At 31.7% G+C, this 22,156-nt stretch overlaps 1 protein-coding gene across 1 annotated transcript in view; it reads left to right on the forward strand.

The window, feature by feature from the left end:
• Positions 1-13,283: 13,283 nt before the first annotated feature.
• Positions 13,284-22,156, forward strand: part of LOC140434832 (uncharacterized) — a 742,586-nt gene continuing 733,713 nt past the window's right edge. The window contains exon 1 of the mRNA XM_072523397.1: positions 13,284-13,322. The gene's annotated coding sequence lies outside the window, so the exon portion shown is untranslated. The remainder of the gene's footprint in view (positions 13,323-22,156) is intronic.

The following is a 22,156-nucleotide window of genomic DNA, read 5'->3' on the forward strand; positions in this document are numbered from 1 at the left end:
AAATAGAAGAAGAACTATCACACTTTAACCTACATTTGTCAAATTTACCTCTAAAATCTAACAGATAACATAAAAACTCATTATCTCCAAGTAATAGATGTAGTACATTCCAGTCCTCCCCCTTTTTAAATTTAATGTCTGTTTCGTCCCCCTGTTAAGTATTTTCTGTGTGTTTTCTGTGTGTCTTAAAGTGTCCTTAATTTTTAATTTTTAATTTTAACTTTGAATACTGGACTTTACAATCATTTGCCATATATTGCAATAGAACTATATCAAAGAAATTTGATAGTTACAAGTTGAAAGAATTGCACACCCACACAATTTGTACATCTAATATCATTCATTGTCTAAAAACTGTCACCTTTATAAAATAAAATCTCAATAAATAACACACATTTCATAAATATATCTCTAGAATAAATATAAATAACTTAAATAACTCCATGGTATAGAACATTACTTTCATCAAACAAACAATCACATTACACCTATCTCTACTTTATTGGATAAAATCTGTCTCCTCAAGAACTTCCCCGTTTACTGTCAAACAATTACAATAGCAGACTTAAGTTCTCCAATCAACAATACAGGATAGTTTGAACCATGTTCTTTCAACCATCAATTAATATACAGTTTAATAGACTATTTTACCAATTTGTGTGTCTTACCTTGTCTGCTTAAACATTTTATTTATTTTGAAAAACCACAGACATGTAATATTGGCATAATTACTGTAATTTATTTCATATTTCATCTATCTTTGTTTATCTTTATTAGACAACACCCTAATATGGGTTTATTATTTGAGCATTTATTTAACTTTGTATCGAGACCTGAAGATGCTTTGCATATTGTAGAAAGCGAAACCGGTCGTCTGGATAGTAAAATTAAATTGATTGTGAGTAAGTCTAATTTATTATTTCTTTTACCTTTTGAAATGGACTCACACAAGCAACACATTCATGATTTTCATGATTTAAAATGTGTTTAATTTATTAATGTATTTTAAGAACGATTTCAGAAGTGGAAATTGAACAAGAGTGAGAAGATGAAATGATGAAAAGCGTGACCCATACTTTTATTGAGAGCGGCAGTTCACCACACCGTGATAGTTATTGTATGGGGTGCTGTTGCTTTCGGTAGAAGATCACGACTTATTCTCATCAGAGGCAATTTGATAGTCTGACTCTATATTTAGGAAGTATCCAAAACCTGATTTTTCAGCAAGACAATGCCTCACCCTATGTTACCAGACAATCGTTAATCTTCATGGATCAAAAACACATCAACCATTCAGCTTGGCCATTAGGATTGCATGATTTGTCCCCAATTGAACATGTCTAGGACATTATAGGTCGCAGGCGCACTTGAATTTGCAACACCCTCCACATACTTTGACAGCTCTTACTAACGAAGTTGCAATAACCTGGATTAAGATACCACAAAAGAATATCAATCACCTCATCAGAGCGCTGACTAGGCGTGTCAACAAGTGTATAAGAAATTGTAGATCTTCAACATACCATTGAACCAACTTCTGTAAATCAAGCTGAAAATTCAATCATTTTACTAATAAGAGACACTAAACATGCATATCAAAAATTATTAAAATTGGATAAATATATGTAGGTGTTCACGTATATATATATATATATATATATATATATATATATATATATATATATATATATATATATATATATATATATATATTGTTGTGATCTGCTTTATGATGTTTTATTATTAATTAACACTAATTTAATTAATACAATTATTTAATTAATTAATTCACTAATTTATGCAGAGCCATACAAATCAATTACTATTAAAAATTCTCAGGGTGCCTCTTTTATTTTACTTTAATCAGTTTACTTTATATATCTCTTCTAGTGGGTTCAGTATCTCCTAGTTGCTCATAATCGGGATAGAACAGGAAACGGAACTAACATTAAAACAACATAAATATGCACACAAATTATTATTTATTTTCAATAAGCAATATGATGAATATTAATAAATAACTTTTGTGGGCAATTATCTTTCCCAACAAACTCCTATACTCTAAATTTAATTTTAATTACAAACTATCTATTGATCTGTTTTATAATAATATCTACTAAAAAAAAATGACCATATAAAAATATAATTTATTCACAAAAAAAAATAACTCTTTGAAACTTGGAATCTTAGTTCGTCTGCTTATATTTGATTTTATCTTTAGAATATCTTAAAATTTTCTTTAATTCAAATTATTTGACTGACCTTTATTTTTTTACACCAATGATGTCTCCTCTCGATCAAACCACAGTTCCTTCCTTGATTGATTATGTCCGGCTAAGATCAAATCTTTCCTGTTCTCAGCATCGATCCAAACCGCATACCAGCAAACTACTCCTCCGAAAACACAAGCCCAAGCCTCTTTTGACCGGTACTCTTTATTCACAAATTCTCCTTTCTTTCTCAATTATATCCCGTGGACTATGCAGACTCAAAAGAGGTATTAATCTTCTCGATTTTGATCTGCTCTCAGCTTCCACCTTTTTCACTAACAAACGAAAACACTGGTACTCAGATTGACTACACGAAAACACGTCTTCTCTTCTGGTCTGCCGGTAACATAATAATTCTTTCAATCTCTCCCAGACAACCTTCTCAACTCTCTTATTCCCACCATTCCTATTTAACCAATCATAAGCATTCATCTTTCCCACTTATTTTCGATTTAGAAAATTTCCAACATGTTAAAACAAATAAACTACTTTCACTCAAATTACTTTTCAGAAACCATTAACAAATTTGCCTTTTTCAACAGAAATAAGTTTCCAAATTCTTGTTATCTCATATCTAAATCTAATTCTTATTTACTTTCGAAAAATGCCCACCGCAAAATACAATTACAAGTTTATCCCTAAATCTATAATTATACGGGTTCCATTGTCCTTTCACTATTCACTCAGTCTTTCACGGAAAAACTCGTCAGGGTCCCGTCACGGAACAATGTTTTCTCTTATTCTAACTATTACAAATAAGTACAGGGTTGTATTTTAACTTATATGCCCGCGGTATATTAAAATAATAAAAAAACTCTTTATTCTATTTCTGATCGATAAACTGATCCATAACAATATATATATATATATATATATATATATATATATATATATATATATATATATATATATGTATATATATATACACGTATATATATATATATATATGTATATATAGATACACATATATATATATATATATATATATATATATATATATATATATATATATATATATATTATGTACACACATATTTCTTGTTATTACAAACTAACTACAAAAGCTTACTAGACGCAAATATAACCGATCTTATACTTTATTTTAATTATAAAATTCAATCAGCGAAAACAATCACAATGATAATAAAAATAATAATAACAATAAGACTGCGGGAGTATTCAAGCTCATGGCGCCTCCTAATACCCTCTTAGTCATTTTGAGAGAAAATTATATCCGAGAAAAGTAACGGAAGCTAATATCGAATGATATTTATGGAGGACATATCTATAATGTAACACAGTTAAGAAATCTGGTTCACCGAATGAGATTGAGAAATATAATAAAGCGTATTTTTAGTGGAACTTTAAGATTTAAATAGACAAGAGCAATTTATATCAATAAAAAAAAATGGTTTTACATTTATACTATTATTAAGTATTAAAAAATATCTTTAGCGTATCTTAAAACCCGCTGTTTAAGTAAATGTTGTTCTTTAGATTCACGAAATCTTAATTGTCTTAGAATATTAAGAGAAGCACACAGAAACTAATTACGTCTAAGTAATTTAACTAAAATAAAGAAACTATCAATATTCAATAGATAATATCAGTAGATGTTTTGTATTCGTATGTAATAAAATATAAATGTGTATGCAATTAATATGATTCGAATTTAAAAATAGATAAAACGAAAATAGATGACCATTTAATAGGAACGATAGGTGAGCATGGCTTAGGAGAGCAAAATGACAGACAGGCTCGCTTAGTTCACCCTTGATAGAGATCTTAGTATAATGAACACAATACTTTAACATCATCCGAAAGGATTAATTATTAACATTGACTTCAACTGGAGAACGATACAAAAACCAAATAGATTATGTTTGTGTTACTAAACGATGAAAGAGTTCAATAATCAATGTAACGACAAAACCAGCTACAGACTGTTCACAAAACGTTACAAGCAGAATTCCGCAATAAGCTGCAGAGTCAGACAATGACAAATAAAAGAAAAACATTGGTCCGTTAGCAAACGCCTACCTGCCAGTGACTACTGGAGACCCTGACGAAACGTGAAAACACGCAAAAAAGTGGAATACTGAATCCATCAACATAAACTCGAATGAAAAAATAGATATGAAAAAGCATTTGATGACTGAAGAGACTCTTACCTTGTAGAAGAAAGACAGAAACTTTAAAACGGCACATCAATTTCAATACAAAAAGAGATAGAGGTATACACTATAAGTATAGGTGTCTTGCCTTGAACATAAGAGACAAAAATAATTCAGAAAAACGTATGTGCACAACTAAAAGAACTTGCTGACCATCAAAAATCTAGAGAAATTTTCTCAGAAGTCAAATATTTTGCGGGAGAATTCAAATTGCAGGTACAGACTCTCTAGATAGTCTAGATAAGATAATGTAAATACCCTAAGAAACCCAGAATATATCGCAGCTGTGTAAAAACAAAACTGTCAAAGTACAAATACTGTTCTCTAATAACCCCTCAGGAAATAATGATGAAAAAAAAAACAAAAATACTGAAATCAGAAATTGAGGCAACAATAAGAAAGTTAAAATTTTGAAAACTAGAAGGTAAAAATAGAATAATAGCTAAAAAAAAAATAAAAGAGGTAGAGATTAAAGTAAAGTTTACTTTTATTCCCATATATAAAAAGGCTCATCGTTAGATTACAACAATTACTGCAATAGTAATAATATCCCACGCAAACTACTCCTCATCATCATCAGTGAAAAACTAACATCAATACTCTTACCACACACTCCGCAAGAACAATGTGGATTCGTCTCTGGTAGGGATAAAAGAGAACACAATTACTATTTTTATTGGAAATAAACCACAATTTAAGTTTAAAATAAGTTTATTTTTTAAAGTGTTGATGTCCACTTCGGAAGTCGTTCTCAAAATACAAGACGATAATAAAATAAACAAATTTTGTTTTTTGTTACTTAAAAAATTCTTCTAATAATTTAATCTTATCTGACTCCTTCATATTGATAATTTAGACATATATTATACATTTTAAAGTAGACGACTTTAAAATGATATGGCCAATATAGTTGCGTTCAAGTTGCGTTCTTAGGACGACTTTGTTTTAAGATAGTTTAGTCGATTACATGAAATCAATTTTAACTTGAGAATATCCGTTAGAAAAAACATAACATATGATTGTCTTTAAAAAGACAGCCACATACAATGATGGCAGTAAAATTCCCCTTTTAGCGATTCCCTATTAAATTGCTATAGTCAATAAAACTAGTAATTGCCTTATGACACAAAAAAATAGCTTTAAAACAATATCAAGAAAACGCATTCTTAATATTTGCCATGTTATTGAAAAATTCTTAGAATTTAATACAGAAATATACTTGTGCATTCGATTGAATACATAAATTCATTAAACACACTGTTTGTCAAGTTTTTGAGGAATGACAAGACATAGTAACAGTAGGAAAACGTAAAATTAAAAACCTACGATATGCTGACGACACGGTTATACTGACGTCTTTAGCAAAAGAACTAGAATACATTATAAATAAATAGGGCACAGAAAGTACGGCATATGGTTTGAAAATATATATCCAAAAAACAGAAGAACAGGTGGAGGCTGTCCACAAAAAGAAGCTCTGTCACTTCTCCTTGTTCAACCTTCGTAGATGATTTTCTCAAAAATCTATTTAAAACAGACTTTTACTGTCGAGGATACGCTGACGATATTGCAATCGTCTTCGGGGGCAAATTCGCTCAGGTTATATCTAAAAGAATGCAAGCAGTCCTAAATGTAGTTAATAACTGGTGTAAAGAAGAGAGACTTACAGTCAATGTTCAAAAAACACAAATCATCAATTTTACAAAAAAGACGCATTACAAGGCCTAAAACCACCGGTGCTGGAAGGAACAGAGGTTCCATTTGCCAAAGAAACAAAATAGGGGTACATTTTGATCATAGGCTAACCTGGAAATACTCACTAAAAACCACACAGAAAACTACTATGTCTTAAGCCAGATTTACAAGGATAGGTGGTAAAAATTGGCAGCTCAGCCCCGAAATGACCTGATAACCTATGGGGACGTGGTGGACAAATATGAAGCAAGCACTAAGGCTGCTAAGTAATATACAAAAGATAGATATGCATAACTTCTACTCGCCGTTGGAAGTCCTGCTGAATCTTTCACCACTTTATATATATTTTCACCACTTTATTTATATTATCTTTATGCATAACGAAGCAGATCTACAGTACACAGACTAATGTATATTCAGCAAAAATAAGCCAGGTGCATAGTGCTGACAATAAGACGATAATCGAGGAGTTAAACTAAGATATCATAATGAGGCAACCCATCGATGCAACAGCGAGATATAGCTTTGACAATAAATTCAAAATTAATATACCAGATAGGAAAGACTAGAAGGGAAATGTACTCATACAAGCAAAAGCTACCTGGTACACTGACGACTCAAAAACATTTAAGAATATAGGAGCCAATGTAGTATGGGCAAATCAAGGAATATATTTCCAGCTAAGTCTATCTGTTTTTCTGAGGGTGGAAATTTTCTAAAAACCGTACAAGGTTGGCCCATTCCTAGGGATGGATAATGTGTGTTAAATTCACGGTAAGGGAATACATCCGAACCCATTTTTCCCTAGAAGTAGTTCCTACAAACTGATACCTTGCTGTTATCCTGCATACCAACTAAAACCACGCTCTTCTACTTTTGAGCAGTTGACTTTAGCACGTACCGTACTCCGAAGGTGCGATGGTCGCTGTAATGCTGCCGACACTTTCAGAGCAATCCCTTTTCTCATCTAGATCTTATCTCTGTAATTGGTCTAGCTGCTGTTTCTACTCTTCTTCTTTCTTCTTAATGACTGCTCACATGTAATAATGTACACTATTCTACTCCTTCTTACTTTCCGAAATTTTTCGTAATTACCTGTTTCACAATAACTGTAAGTATATTAAAGGGTATAACAATTTTTCATGTGGAAATAACGGGAATCCATCACGGATTGGAAGAAATAGAAAGGCAAAAAAGAACGCACTGTTTAATTGCCATCTTCACAAATAGCCAGGCAACACTTAAGGCACTCAATTCTGTAAATTTCAATTATAAGCTAATATGGGATTGTGTGGGTCCTCTTAATGAATTACGAGACCGTAGCAAGTTTAAGGTAGCCTGAGTACCAGGACACGAGGGTCATAAGAGCAATACAAAAACATATTATGAAATGGCCAGTCAAGGCTCATTAATGTTATTAATTGGACCGTAAACATTCTGCGAAGTTACAAAGGCAGTAGCAAGATATATGGTGGAGGAATTCACCAGAACAAAGAAAGTCAAAACAGTTCATTATAGAACATTAGCCAAACTTCATAGCAGACCTAATAAGCAAAGACAGAAAAATAGTCAAAGCCATAGGGTACTATAAGCTCAATATGCAATTAAAGGTGATAGGATTGGCAGACGATGATCTATGCAAATTCTGTCACATAAAGGAAGAGACAGCAGTGTACATTTTGTGTCAGTGTAATAGCTTGGCAAATGTGCGGTTATTTACATTAGGCAAAGAAAAACTATTAACCAAGAGCTACATGGAACGGTCAGTCTCAAAGTTATTACACCTTTTAAAAAGGGTCAGGCTAGAAAATATAATCTAGGATTGGAGTACCAAAAGTCATAGTGGAATAAGTCAAAAGCCACTTGGCTTGAATCTATGTAGTGGGAAGACTTCACCTTTCGAGTTAATTGATGACACCATTTGATACTTTGTTAAGTGAAAATAAAATCCCTCCTATACAAGTGACATAAACCGTTATTATCAGTATAATTAACATAATAGTGGTTTAATGAATAATTAGTTCAACGAATATCTGACTACCATTTGTAATTATCCGAATCAAACCTTTAGGCAAGTATTCTTGAACAGTTTTGATTTATGTTTAATATAGCTGCTGCCCTATGTTTTCCTATAAAACCGATTAAATGTAAAGTGTTCATCATGTCTGCATATTCTCGTGCATCTTCTCATTTTAAGTATTTATTGTAGAATGGGTTGGAATAAGTTATTTATCTATACCTAGGTATTCTTCTTAATACATGTATGTGGGGGTACTATATTTTTTTGAAAAAGTTTATTAAAACACCAACTTGTTAACACTTTAACAGACTGACAACTATAAATTTCAAAATCTTAATTAGAACTATTGCAAACTGTTAGACATTTAATGACTTTTTAATGACGTCTCAAAATTCTGAACTTCTTCATTACTTCTTATTGTTCGTCAAGGAACTTTTTCTGTATAAAATAAATCTCACGAAACTGTCATACCTTTGTTAGTTATATATTCTATCCACGAAGACTACAGTTTTGGACTTCATTTCCATTATTTTGTTTCTTTATGTTTTCGTTTTAAATAAAACATAAAATGTACTATACTTTATGTATATGGTTTTTATTAACGTAGATAACGATAAAATATTTAATTTAAAATCTAACGGCTTGATAAATTTGTTCATGAATAAATACATCTGTTTACATTTATGTCTGTATTCCCCTCTTCCGACATACCTAAGAACAAAAGAACGTAGCTACAAATCAAGCCTAACAATTACCGAATAAAAAACACTCAAATAAAACTCAGAGACAATACGACAATACATAATCCAGCGCCTTTTATTCGCATATTAAACCCTCCGACGAAAAGAAAAACAAATTATACTCTCGAAAAAAAGTTAAATGAAATTTCCAGAGGTCGCATGTGTTAAAATGCATTTTTCAATTCCTAGAATTCCTGGGGACAAACAAGAAAAGCGAAAAACACGCCGTCAAACTGCCAAAAGTTTTCTGACAAACAAGATGGCTCGCCATTGTCCATTCATTTCGTTTCCGTTCCCTTACGGCCTCCTGAACGTCACCCTTTAGGGACCACCAGGCCAGAAGGGTGCTATCTCTGGCTGTCTGCTTGGTATTCACAAGGCACGCTGTTGGAGGTAGTTGGCACTTGTTACTTGTCATCATATTTGCTTCGTCTTAACGTCTTGCAATATTTATATAAAAGTAAATGTAATCATCTAAGCCTTTCTATTAGATTTTCTAGAAAATTTAAATATTACGATATGAAATATTCATAAATATACTTCAGACAGGAGAAATGATACTTGGTTGCCAAAATATATTGATAAAATGATACTTGGTTTATTATGAAATGCACTCTGTAAGTTTAATAATGTTTGGTGGTGTCTACTACAGTATTTTGTAACAACTAATATTCATAATTATTATAACACATATTTTATTGAATAAGAAATATAAAAAGTGTAAAGAATTGTTTTGAATATATATATATATATATATATATATATATATATATATATATATATATATATATATATATATTGTTATATTCCTATTTAACATGAGAAATAAAAAACTGTATTCCTATTTTAAAAAAATTTATGTTTCTCAACCACGAGCATATAAATTTTCAACGCCCTGTATATGACAAATTTTGTAAAAAGAATTATAGTTAGTTTTAAGAGTGTTTCGCAGAAATGTTTACTAGTCCCATGAACAATGTATTTCAAGCAAACAATTAGAGATGATTAGGGTTAGTAGTTTAAGAAAGTGTTCGTCGAAATGTTTATTAAAACCACGGACAATAGTTAAACAAGTTTAACTAGTTTAGTTAAAAAAAGGAAAGACCATTAAGTTTTCGAGATATGCGGGTAGGAAACTCATTAGCCGGTACGGTACATAGTAGATAGTAAAATCTACCTTTGTATTAAGATTCTCAAAAATAGATACGAATTTGATTATTTTTAGAAAATATAATAAGAATACGGAATTTTATTTCTTTCTTGGAACTCCATCCAAAGAAGAACAAAAAGGTAAAAGAAATAATAAGTTAGACTTACTCACAATCAATTTAATTTAACTAATCGGACGACCGGTTTCGCTTTCTATAATATGCAAAGCATCTTCAGGTCACGATACAAAGTTAAAATGCTGAAAATAATAATCCCATATTAGGGTGTTGTCTAATAAAGATGAAACATAGGCAGGTGATATAAATTATAAAAATTACAGTAATTATGCCAATATTACATGTCTGTGGTTTTATAAATGAATAAAATGTTTAAGCAGACAAGGTAAGACCCACAAATTGGTAACATAGTCTATTAAACTGTAATGAATTAATAAATAAACAAATAAATAAACATTACTTACATGCCGGTACTCTGTTAATTGATGGTTGAAAGAACATGGTTCAAACTATCTTGTATTGTTGATTGGAGAATTCAGGTCAACTATTGTAATTGTTTAACAGTAAACGGGGAAGTTCTTGAGGAGACAGATTTTATTCAATGCAGTAGAGATACAAATTGTGTGGGTGTCCACTTATATAAGCTTATAGTTATCAAATTTCTTTGATAGTTGTTGCAATATCTGGCAAATTTTTGTAAAGTCCAAAAAATTTTATGTTAAAATTAAATTAAGACACTTTTACACACACAGAAACACAGAGAAAACACTTAAAAAACGGGGGACGAAACAGACATTTAATTTAAAAGGGGAGGATTTTTTAAAAAAAGAACTACATTTCTTACTAGGAGACAATGAGTTTTTTATGTGCTATATATCAGATTTTAGAGGTAAACTTGACAAATGTAGGTTAAAGTGTGACAGTTCTTCTTCTATTTTAAATGCTGTAAGTTAAGTTATCTAGTTTATGAAATAAGCTGATATTAATAAATGTCTAAAATTTTTAATTTTAGATATCAAAGTTATTTGATGTGTTAATATTGGCATACTTTAACAAACTTTAAATAATTGATTTCAATGTAACAATATATTGTTACATTGAGGTAGTTTTGGGTAAATAATGCGACATGATTAAAAGTTGGTTTTGATTGTATGGAAAATTAATTTTGGGGTAACGATTTGGAAGTCAGAGAATGAATTGGGAGAGTGAGGAGTGTGTTTTGATCGATCGAAAGGAGAAGTCCAGTTTGGAGTGCAGTGTACAAAAAAAGGAAAACGCCGGTTTGTGTTTGAAAAGTTACAAGCCTCATCAAACAAATCGTGGAAATATTTTTGGCATGCGTTTACACTTTATAGTCTCTAATGAAATAGGTTGAGGAGGGGAGAACTGTTTGTCTTAAGTTGGTCATTTAGAAGTATATCTGTGTTTTTTAATTTGTTGATTTCCATAGATTCTAATAAAGACAGCTTAAGACATTTGTGAAGAATGTGAAGAATTTAAAATTCGTCATTAAAAGAATTATTATGATCTAGAAGGTGAAGTGCGTATGTATAATCTGTTTTTCTATTATTGAAAGCCCTTTTATGTTCTGCTATTCGTTTATTAAAATTTCTACCAGTTTGACGGATGTAAGTTTTTGGGCAGTCGCCACATTTAAGTTTGTACACACCACTGTGTAAGTGTTTTTTATTTTGGCTCTTGTTGTTTTTAATATATTTGCCTAGGTTGTTATTTGTTCTGAAAGCTGGTGTTATTCCTTTCTTTTTTATGTGTTTGGCTATTTTTGTTGATATTTTGCCTGTATATGTAATCGAGCAGAAGGTACTGGGTTTTTTCTCTGGTGGTGGAAATACTAATGTCAGGGCTTTCTTGTGTAGTTTTTGATTTAACATTTTATTAATTGTTTGTTCGTTGTATTCATTGTTTACTGCTATTTGCTTAATGATATTTAATTCTGTCTCAAAATTGTATTTTGACATCGGAATTTCTGTTAATCTATGTAACATACTATGATAGGCTGCCAGTTTATGTTGTGTAGGATGGGATAATGAATTGTGAATAGTCGTGTCAGTATGGGTAGGTTTATGAAATATGGAGAAGTCATGTTTGTTTTTAAGTCTGATAATTTTTAAATCTAAAAAATGTATGGATTGTTTTTGTTTTGTTTTTATTGTAAATTCAATAGTACTATGAAGTGAATTAATATACTATACAAATTGGTCGAGTTGCCTGTTAGTTCCTGTGAAACATACAAGTACGTCGTCTACGTATCTCCACCAATATAAAAACTGTTTAGTATGGGATGTTTTGAAATCTTTCTCTCTAGATGATCCATAAAAATATCAGATAGCAATGGGATTAGAGGATTGAACATTGTAAGACAGTGCAGGACTTATAATGGCTTTAGAAGAATGCAAGACTTTACTTAATCTTAACCTTTTAAAAAATCTTTATTATTACAAAAGTTAAAATGTTCAACTCTGCATCAAATACCTATTATATTCTCACACTAAGTTTATAAACATTAAACATCATAGTGGTCAATCTCTCCGATTTCATTAAATCTTTTAATATCCATGTCTGTAACCTACACTAAACAACAATATTTGGGTTATGTTTTTGATTTTGCGATAACCTAAAACATAATAACGAACCACAATAAACACAATTTATTTTGCACTAACTCATAACTTTAAATCATTTTGTATTAAAATGTACCTTAAAAATATTAATAATATTATTTATTAATTATATTAATTGTAATTCATATTTTTTGTATTATTAATTAAACGTATCGTTTCAAAAACAAAATATGATTAACTCATAGGTTAAAATGTCAGTAGTTCAGATTTCTTTGTTCAGTTGGCGTTAGGATTTTAAATCTAAACTAACATGAAGCTTTAAATTATATTGTTTTAAATTTTACCTCAAAAATAATATTAAGATTAATTATTAATTATATTAATATGTAATTAATACAGTATTATTAATTAAACGTAACGTTTCAAGAACAAAATATGATTGAAATGTCAAATGGTGATGGTTCAGATTTCTTTCCTAGATGACGTCGTTAGTTTACTGGACAAACGGTGTGACTTGTCATAATAGCCTTTTATATAGATAGATGTGGTTTTATGTTCATGGCATGTTCATAAACAATAAATTTTTATATGAACGATTTTTTGTTAACTTAAATATTTTTTTTTTATTTTAGGCTTCTACGTCAGAAACATTACCTACTGCAACTAGAATCAAAGGTAAGTTAAAATATTTTATTACAAATTTACGTATCGCAACGGTAAAACTAAAAGTCGTAAATTATTTAAAAAGGCCAATTTTTCTTCAGTAATCTTTTACAGAAGAAAAAATGTTTTTTTTTAATTTTAAATATAGACACTGTTTAATTTATTGATTATTTGAGACAAAAAGTTAATTATTACTACCTACTACTACTATAACTATTACTATTTATTATTTGAAACAAAAGCACTCGTAGAGTTCTTATTGCATCGCATGACTGGTGTTTGCAAGACAACCACTTGGTTTGACATCTCACAGTGAATTGGGAGACTACATTATAATGCACAGCCTAGGTTTGGCGTGATTGGTTGGTGGGTGGGTCCCAATTTAAAAATTGGCGGGTTTCATGTTTATTAAAATGACAATTGAGGTATTGTGACACAGTATATCGCTAAAGAATTTATTAGGCAATATACAGAGTAGCAATATACTGTGGTATTGGTACAAAGCGGATGATATTCACATTTTAGGATTAAGCTGGCTATTACAGTTTTATTAGAAATGTAATTATTTTTTTTTTTGAGATTATGTAGGTAAAATTAAATTCTGACTTGTGTTTTTTTTTTATTTTGATATGCTAGTGATGCTTTTTTTTATTAGATATATACCTAGATATTGTTTTAATTTTTTCTATTAAGATTTATAGAGGTTCTTCTTATTTCTAGAACATTCATTAACATTATTATTCTCGTTAGCTTTCTCTATGTGGGATCGGCTTCTCCAATTATTTTCCTGTAAACTTTTCTGTTCTCTTCCAGGGACTAAGTACCTCTCCGCTTTTTCTCTGAGATTATGGATTTTCAGAAACATGCAATTTCTGTTCATCCCCTTTTTTACTGCCCTACATTCAGTACCATACATCATAGCTGGTCTAAAAGCAGTCCTATACAATTACCTTTTCGTTTTCTTGGTACCTTTTTTATCACAAATCATTCAATTTGCCTCTTTCCTTTACCTTTAATTGAAGTATGATAAATAAAACGGTAATACCGATCCTAAAAGCCGAAAATTATCATCTTTTGTGAGTTCTTGTCTATTCAAGCCAACTACTCTATCTGGACTTGAAATAGGTATCATCTTTAAAAGAATATTCTAAATATTTTGTTTGTATCGAACTTAATTTTAATCATTTTTCATTAAGGACCTGTCTCCGCTACTCTATACCAAGGAGGTTCAGTTGTTATCTAATCCAGCACAAATAAGAATAAATATGGGCGAAACCCGGATAAAGCCCTATTTTCACACAAAATTGGCCAGTTTCACCTACAATTGTATCGTTCTAATAATAATAGTTCTTCTAACTATATATAGTAGTTCTAACACTATTATAGTTGTTACTTGCTCATACTCCACTCACATATTCAGCCGGCACTCCTTTCCTACTAAATCTCTGCCACAGTACGTTTCTGATAACTTCATCATGTGCTTTGTCAAGATTAATAATACTATGTGCAAATTTATCTCTTTCACTCTAAATTGTTAAATTAGCTGTTTTATAATAAAAATTGCTGATGTAGACCTGCCTCCTTGCATAAATCCAAATTGACATTTACCCATTGAATTATGTTAGATTTCACCACAAATGTAGGATAATAAAAAGATATATTGTGAATCGAGTACTATGAAAAATTGTCATTGTCAACAAAGTGAAGCAGAGGTTTACTGGAAATAACTATTGCAAACCAAATAAAACACCAAACAGCTATGTTTAAAATGCCTTTATTCTTTATTAAAAATCAGGGAAATCAAAGGAGAAAGCGGGCCGTTATTGGTGCAATGGCGAAGGAAAGCCCCTCTAAACCTTGCCTAGGGCCCAGTACATCCCGATTTAAAAATACAATTCTAATATAAAAGCTTACAAATATAACATCATTAAAACATCGTTACTTAACACAGCTTTAAAATTCAGGCCTAAACTAAGCATTTACACATATATTTTATGAAATTTTACTAAATATATTACTAATTGTCGCTGGATTTGACCCTCGGGAATGAGGGAAGGTTATCCAGTCGCACTATCCATAGCTATGTTGGACCGGAGCATATAGGGATCACGGTCCGTGGACATATAGGTTATATATGAACCCTAGCTAGCGGAAAAAATACATTTATTAAAATACAATTAAATGTTTATTACAAGTAAGAATCTGCAACAAAAGTTGATTAGTATTATAACTAAGAATCTGCAAAGAAAGGGGTTAGATATCTTAATACTAAGAATCTGAAAATAAAGTGTTAATTAGTCTTAGAACTAAGAATCTGTAAGAGAAGGTCGTTAGTTATGACACCTAAGACTAATTAATGCAAAAAGCAAAAAAAAGTGAAAATTTTTCTATGTCCCAATAATTTCGGGAACAAAAGTTATTTAAAATTGTCAGATTTTTCTGAAAATGCAAAATTTGTGTCTGTCGTAGTGCCTTCGGGACTAATCAACAAAGACATGCAACAAAATATAAACAAATAAAAAGTTATTCACAAATTTCGTATTAAAAAGTCGAAAAAGACCTGAAAAGTAAAAATAATCCTAAGTTATTTTTATAGTAAAAATGTTTCAAAGTCCCAAAACAGTATATAAATATCAGAAAAATAATCTAAGTTATTTTTAACCTGAAAAAGAAATAAAATATTCGAAATATTTTCGAAGTCCCTAAAAGAGAAAATAATGTTAGCAAAATACGTCGAAAATACAGCCGAAAATAAGTTATTTTCGAGCTGAAAATATTTCAGAGTCCCAAAAGATAAAATAAATATAAAATTATTACAATTTTTCTAAGTTAAATTAATAACATTTTAATAAACATGAAACCCGCCAATTTTTAAATTGGGACCCACCCACCAATCAATCATGCCAAACCAAGGCTGTGCATTATAATGTAGTCTGGGAATTGGGTATGTAATAATTATCTTTCTTTTATAAATTTTGTATGCCTTACTTTTTTTATAAAAAACATTGCTTAAAATAGATGAAAGTAAGAAGAACAATAATTCGCTGTTCCTAGCGGAGGCTGATTAACATATTTGTTGAATGCTATATTTTTAATGTCGCCTTTTTGAAAGAGTTTAAACCAACCGAATTTGAGTCAAAAACATACATAAACATAAGTTAATTAAACTCACATATCCATATTTAAGGGATCCAAATGATAGAGATAGATATGATGATAGATAGAATACATTATGCCACAAGGGAGTAAAAATAAAGAAGGCCAAAATCGAATTTAAATTAACGGCGAAGCTGGTTTAAAACATTATTTTGTATTTGTGAGTAGTTTATGTTATTTTTTGTTATGCCTTCTGTATGTCGAGGAATGGAAAAAATAAGCTAAACCCACATACTCAATGACTAAAAATTAAGAAGTGGAAAAACAGTGATTAGAAACAGAAAATTAAACTGACATATTTAATGGCTGCGTATGTCTGCAGAGTAAGATAGATTTTGTGCTGTGTAGCAGAAGTCAGCTAAAAGAGATTACCAACCGTAAAATGATAAAAGGTGAGTATGTAGCTAGTCAACACCGACCGGTGATAGTGGATACGGAGATAAAAGTAAGGCGGAAAGTAAAGCAAGTAGGACACAAGAAGTTAAGTGGTATAAAATTTGTAAAAACGTTTATTTATTCCATTGGCTATACGGAGTGGAAACATGGACTCTCGGAATTACAAGTATGAAGCGTATAGAAGCCTTTGAGATGTAAGTTTTTCGAAGGATGCTGAAGATCTTTTGGACAGTGCACGTGACCAACAACGAGGTGCTAAGAAGAATGGGTACTGAGAGAGAACTCCTAAATATTGTAAAAACCCGAAAAAAGAGTAATATAGGACATATTTACAGAGAAGAAAAATACAACTTCCTACGACTTATAATGGAAGGAAGAAGAGGTTCAGGAAGAAGAAAATGCTCCTGGTTGAAGAACGTAAGAGACTGGACAGGCATGGACACACATTCGATACTAAGAACAGCTCAAGATAGAAAGTAATTTGCTGTAGTTATAGCCAACCTTCAGTAATGGAGAAGGCAACTTAAGAAGATGGAACTAGTCAACACCGACCGGTGATAGTGGATACGGAGAAGTAAAAAACGGTTACGGAGAAAGCTAAGGCGGAAAGTAAAGCATGTAGGACACAAGAAGTTAAGTGGTGAAGGTTAAAGGATCAGGATTTGGCAATATTCTTGAGGAGTAGAGTGCTAGAAGGGCATGAGGAAAAAGATACGGTAAATGACTCTTGGGAAGCCAACAGTAAAGTTGTAGGGGAGAGGAATTTCTAGGAAAAACATCAGCTAAAGGGCCTCCTAGAGACAAATAAACTGGTGAAACGATGAAGTGAAACAAAAGGTTAAAGAGAAAAAAAGGCTACAAAGAGGGATCACAGGTCTAACAAAGAGGAAGATAAGGATACAAGGTAACAAAGGGAAGTAAAACGCACTTTAGCTACTGCTAAGAAAAGATCGTCTGCACAGATGTATGAAGAGTTAAAAACATCCGAGGGGATTAAAAAGTAACACAGCATTACTAAAGCAAGAAATAAGTCATTAAAGGACTTGACTTACGTGCGGCAGATTAAGAGTGCGGATGTAAGAGTGTTAAAAACCGATGTTAAAATAAAGTAAAGATGGTATGTGTACTTAAAAAAGTTGCTAAATGAAGAACACCACAGAGAGAAAATGTGATGGTACCACTGTATAAAGATAAAGGGGACATTCCGGACTCTAATAACTATAGAGGCATAAAGTAAATGTCGCACATAATGAAAATTTAAAAGAGAACTGTAGAGCAAAGGTTGAGGAGAGAGACATCGATAGGAGAAGGAAGATTTAAGTTTATGCCAGGAAGGAGGACAATGGATGTCTTGTTTGCTTTGAGACGGTTGATAAAGAAATACAGAGAGAAAAAACGTGAGCTACATTCGATATTTATAGACCTTAGGAAGGCGTACGACACAGTACCTAGACAAGAGCTATGGAGATGTATGAGAGAGAAATGGGTTCCTAAAAAGTGCGTAAGGCTCGTGAAGAGTATGTATGAGGGAGCGTACTCCAAATTAAGGACTGCTGTTATATTGTTCGAAAGTTTTCCAGTAACAATTGGTTTGCATTAAAGCTCTTCACTAAGTCCTTACCTGTTTAATCTTGTTATGGATGTACTGACAGAAAGTATGGGAGAAGGCTCCTTGGTCAATGTTCTTTGTCGATGACAGCGAGTTCTTTCATTTTTATTAATCATCGTTTTTAGATTTAAAAACAATTTAATGAAAATACAATAAAATTATTTTTTTTTCATTGATTTCGTGCCGCCTTTTATTTGTTGCCTTCTAGACACATTGCATATTTTAAGTCTAGGATAATATAGCCTTAGAAAAAAAAACTATTGTATGCAAAAAAATGTCTTAGTGATAAATATCTAATCAATTTAATTTTTATAGTTTTTGTAACTGTTACGTAAAATAAGACGCATAATTAATTAAAATAAATGTATTGATATAAATCATTCAATTTTGATTGTTTCATTACACTTTACAGATACATGACTTACTCGGTAAATTGTATGAAATTACTGATGACTGAGTTTAAGAAACAGCATGGGTGAATAAGTAGTGCTGGCAACCGAAATTCAAGCTAAGCATCTGATTTATGTATAGACTTGTATAATAATCCTATTTTCGAAAGTATTTTATGGAGCCTTAAGGCTTAACTCAGACGTACCACTTTCCGACCACATTAGAACCACAAAAAAGTGGTTGTGTGTTGAGAGTATACAATTTGTATGAAATATCGTGGTAGCACTCATACGGACGACAGACTGTGGTCGGTATCAACAACTGTCGTCGTTGGTGGGTGATACCGTCCACAAAACTATCGCAGATGCTGCCCGTCCTACACTCACACGGGCAATTCACCGACCACAAGCCGACCACATGCACGGCATCCCCACCAGCATAGCGACTTCCTAGCCAAAGCGTCATTCACTTTTCTATGCGTGAAGCATACAGTTGTGCTGGTGGTGATTGTTAAATATTTGTTAAATAGAAATTTTAAATGTTATTAAAAATCACTCTTTTCTGAACCCATGCAGACCTACAATGTTAGAGATAGAGGTTTCGATGGTTACCACGGGTATGGATACAATACGATTAATACATATCAAGAGAGATCACAGCTGTTTCCCGAAGACCGCTATAGTATTCGAACTGACCGACCTGAAATCCGGCATTTCGGGATCCGATCGCCATGAGTTCAACCAGAATGTTCACAAGGAAGTAGTCTTCAAGCATCACTATCTCCAACAGAACCGGAGCTTTTGCTACATGAGAATCCGGGACAAGCTTTGTCGCCAGGTCAACCGGAGTTTCCACCACTTTCCCAGGAGTCGCTTTTATCTCAAATTTTTGATTGACATCATGTTTATTGTGTAAATATTTCAATAAACATTAAATAATAAAATGGTTTTACTGACATTAGAGCGATTGCGAGGCGTTCGGCATGGGGAATACTTGTCCTCATGGATGTATCTTCTCGTTTTAAATTATCCTTTAACTCTGTTAACAAATAATCGAAATTACTTTTGCTCATTCGAAAATAATTAAAATTTGTCATCATACAGTCTTAAATGATGATAAAGCTGTTGAAATTGATTTTCCTCTTTATTTTCCATGATAGGATGAACCCAATATTACGACGACGCCGTCTTTTTTGACGCAGTAAAAGTTACAACAATGGTTCTTCTTCAAAATTCATCGCTGCACTCTGTGATTTTTGTGGTTGATTTGTGGTTCATTCGACCACAGCACGTCCACAAAATTGTTGACGGACAGTGGTCGTTTTGATCGACAAGTCAACCACCGTACGACCACTGTTTTGTTGGTGGAAAGTGGTACGTCTGAGTTAAGCCTAAAGCGCATTAAAAAATCTAAAAAAAAAATCAGGAAAGGTGTAAAAACTAAATCACCATGATTTTTATAAAATCTTTTGAACGGGTAGATAATTCTTTAATATCAGTTGAAGAATTACTTACAGAAAAAAATATAAATATTATTCGTTTACTTTACATGTCTTAGTATTTCAAAAAGTTTGATAGGTTAAGATTGGCGCCTTTTATGAGCCAATCCGGCCCTGACGGGAATAGTATAGAATATGATATTAATTTAAGCTATGATTATAAAAAATTTCGTTAAAACTAGTATATTAAAAACTAGCACTGTTGCATTTGACAATTTTCCAATTTTATATTCTAGACACTGCGTGAAAGTTGCTTTTATTAGCATAAACTTTTGTAAAAACCTATTCTTTGTTTGTTTCTTACGAACGCCGCCCCATTTCGTTCTTTCCCGAACTCTACTCTTAAAAGAATTTGTAAGAATTTCATCATTACATTATAACAAAGTTAAAAGACGAAAAACTTGAGTTCAAAGTTGAAGAAGGCTTAAAGAATTAATATTTTTAAATGTAAATAGTTAAAGGTTTTAAGAAGTTTAAAAGTCGAGAACTTCAAAGAGGAACTGTATCTAACAAGTATTTTATTTTAATATTTACTAAATGATCAGACCAGACAGAGATCGGCTGTGCATTATGAAACCCAACTATGTTTAGTATTAATACTCTTATTGTATATAATATAAATAATATTATGCCCAAGTATTACCTTAAATAATTAATTTAAATACAGACATTATGTCGTTATAAGGATAAATCGGTAAAATATATTTCCAGCAGGAGAGAATTTTTTATATATCGTTTGTTTTTTCATGAAAGCCATCTGTTGTAAACTATCCAGTTAGTCTAGCTATCAGCCGATTCATGATCAGAATCTTAAAAAGGGGAGATAAGACACACCCCTGCGGACAACCTCTTTCATATTTCTTATTTAGAAGTATTGGATAAATCCGGTCCGCTCCGTTAATTTAAATGGCTCAAATGAGTTTATTACCCATGGGATCTTGTCCAGATTCAAAACTTCTTATGCGACTCATCAGATTTTTATAGAATTATAAGTAATGGTAATCAGTTCAGTCTACTGCCAGTGATAATAATTCTCTTTTAAACTCAAGGAAAGTACACCCTTAAAAGTTCTTTCAGGGCCTCTTCATCATTCTGAGTGATTCAGTATTTACCTGATTACTTTTGAAGTGAGTAAATACTCACCTGAGGATTTCTTGAGAGAACTTTGTAAAGCCATAACATTTTTGCAATCTAATATATCTCCTCGTAATGCTTTCTTCTTGACCTTCTTAGTTCCATATTTTAGTCAGTCAGATCTTTATGATTCATGCGTTACTTAAGATTTTAGCGAAATTAAAATTTCGTCTACTTCGTTTCTTTCTGTCTGCCTAAATAATGTTACTGCTTAATATGTTTCAGTCCATTTTACTAAAATAACGATAGGTTTCTTTGATCGGCTCATCATTTATTATTTCAAAATATATGTGTCAATGGTCTGAACAAGAAAGCTCATCTAACATATGTCATTTCTTACCAGTTCTAGCCACGTGACTTGTGGCTACTGTAGCGTTAATTACCTCGTTTGGATTTGAAGCTACGAGAGATGGTGTTTCTACGTTCTTCTTCTTCTTAGATTGCCGTCTCCCTACGGAGGTTTGTAATCATAATGGCTATTTTCATTTTTGAACTTGCTGCTCTAAACAAATCAATCGATCTACATTGATACCAATTACGTAGATTATTCAACCATGAGTTCTGACTTTGGCCAGTGACCTAGGTATTCCAGTTTTCTGGTTTGTATAGTGGTGGTTCGATTCTTTTTAAATTACATTTTTTTAATGTACAAGTCTCAGCTCC

This window comes from Diabrotica undecimpunctata, chromosome 2, assembly GCF_040954645.1.
Source record: "Diabrotica undecimpunctata isolate CICGRU chromosome 2, icDiaUnde3, whole genome shotgun sequence".
In the NCBI taxonomy this organism is placed as follows: Eukaryota; Metazoa; Arthropoda; class Insecta; order Coleoptera; family Chrysomelidae; genus Diabrotica; species Diabrotica undecimpunctata.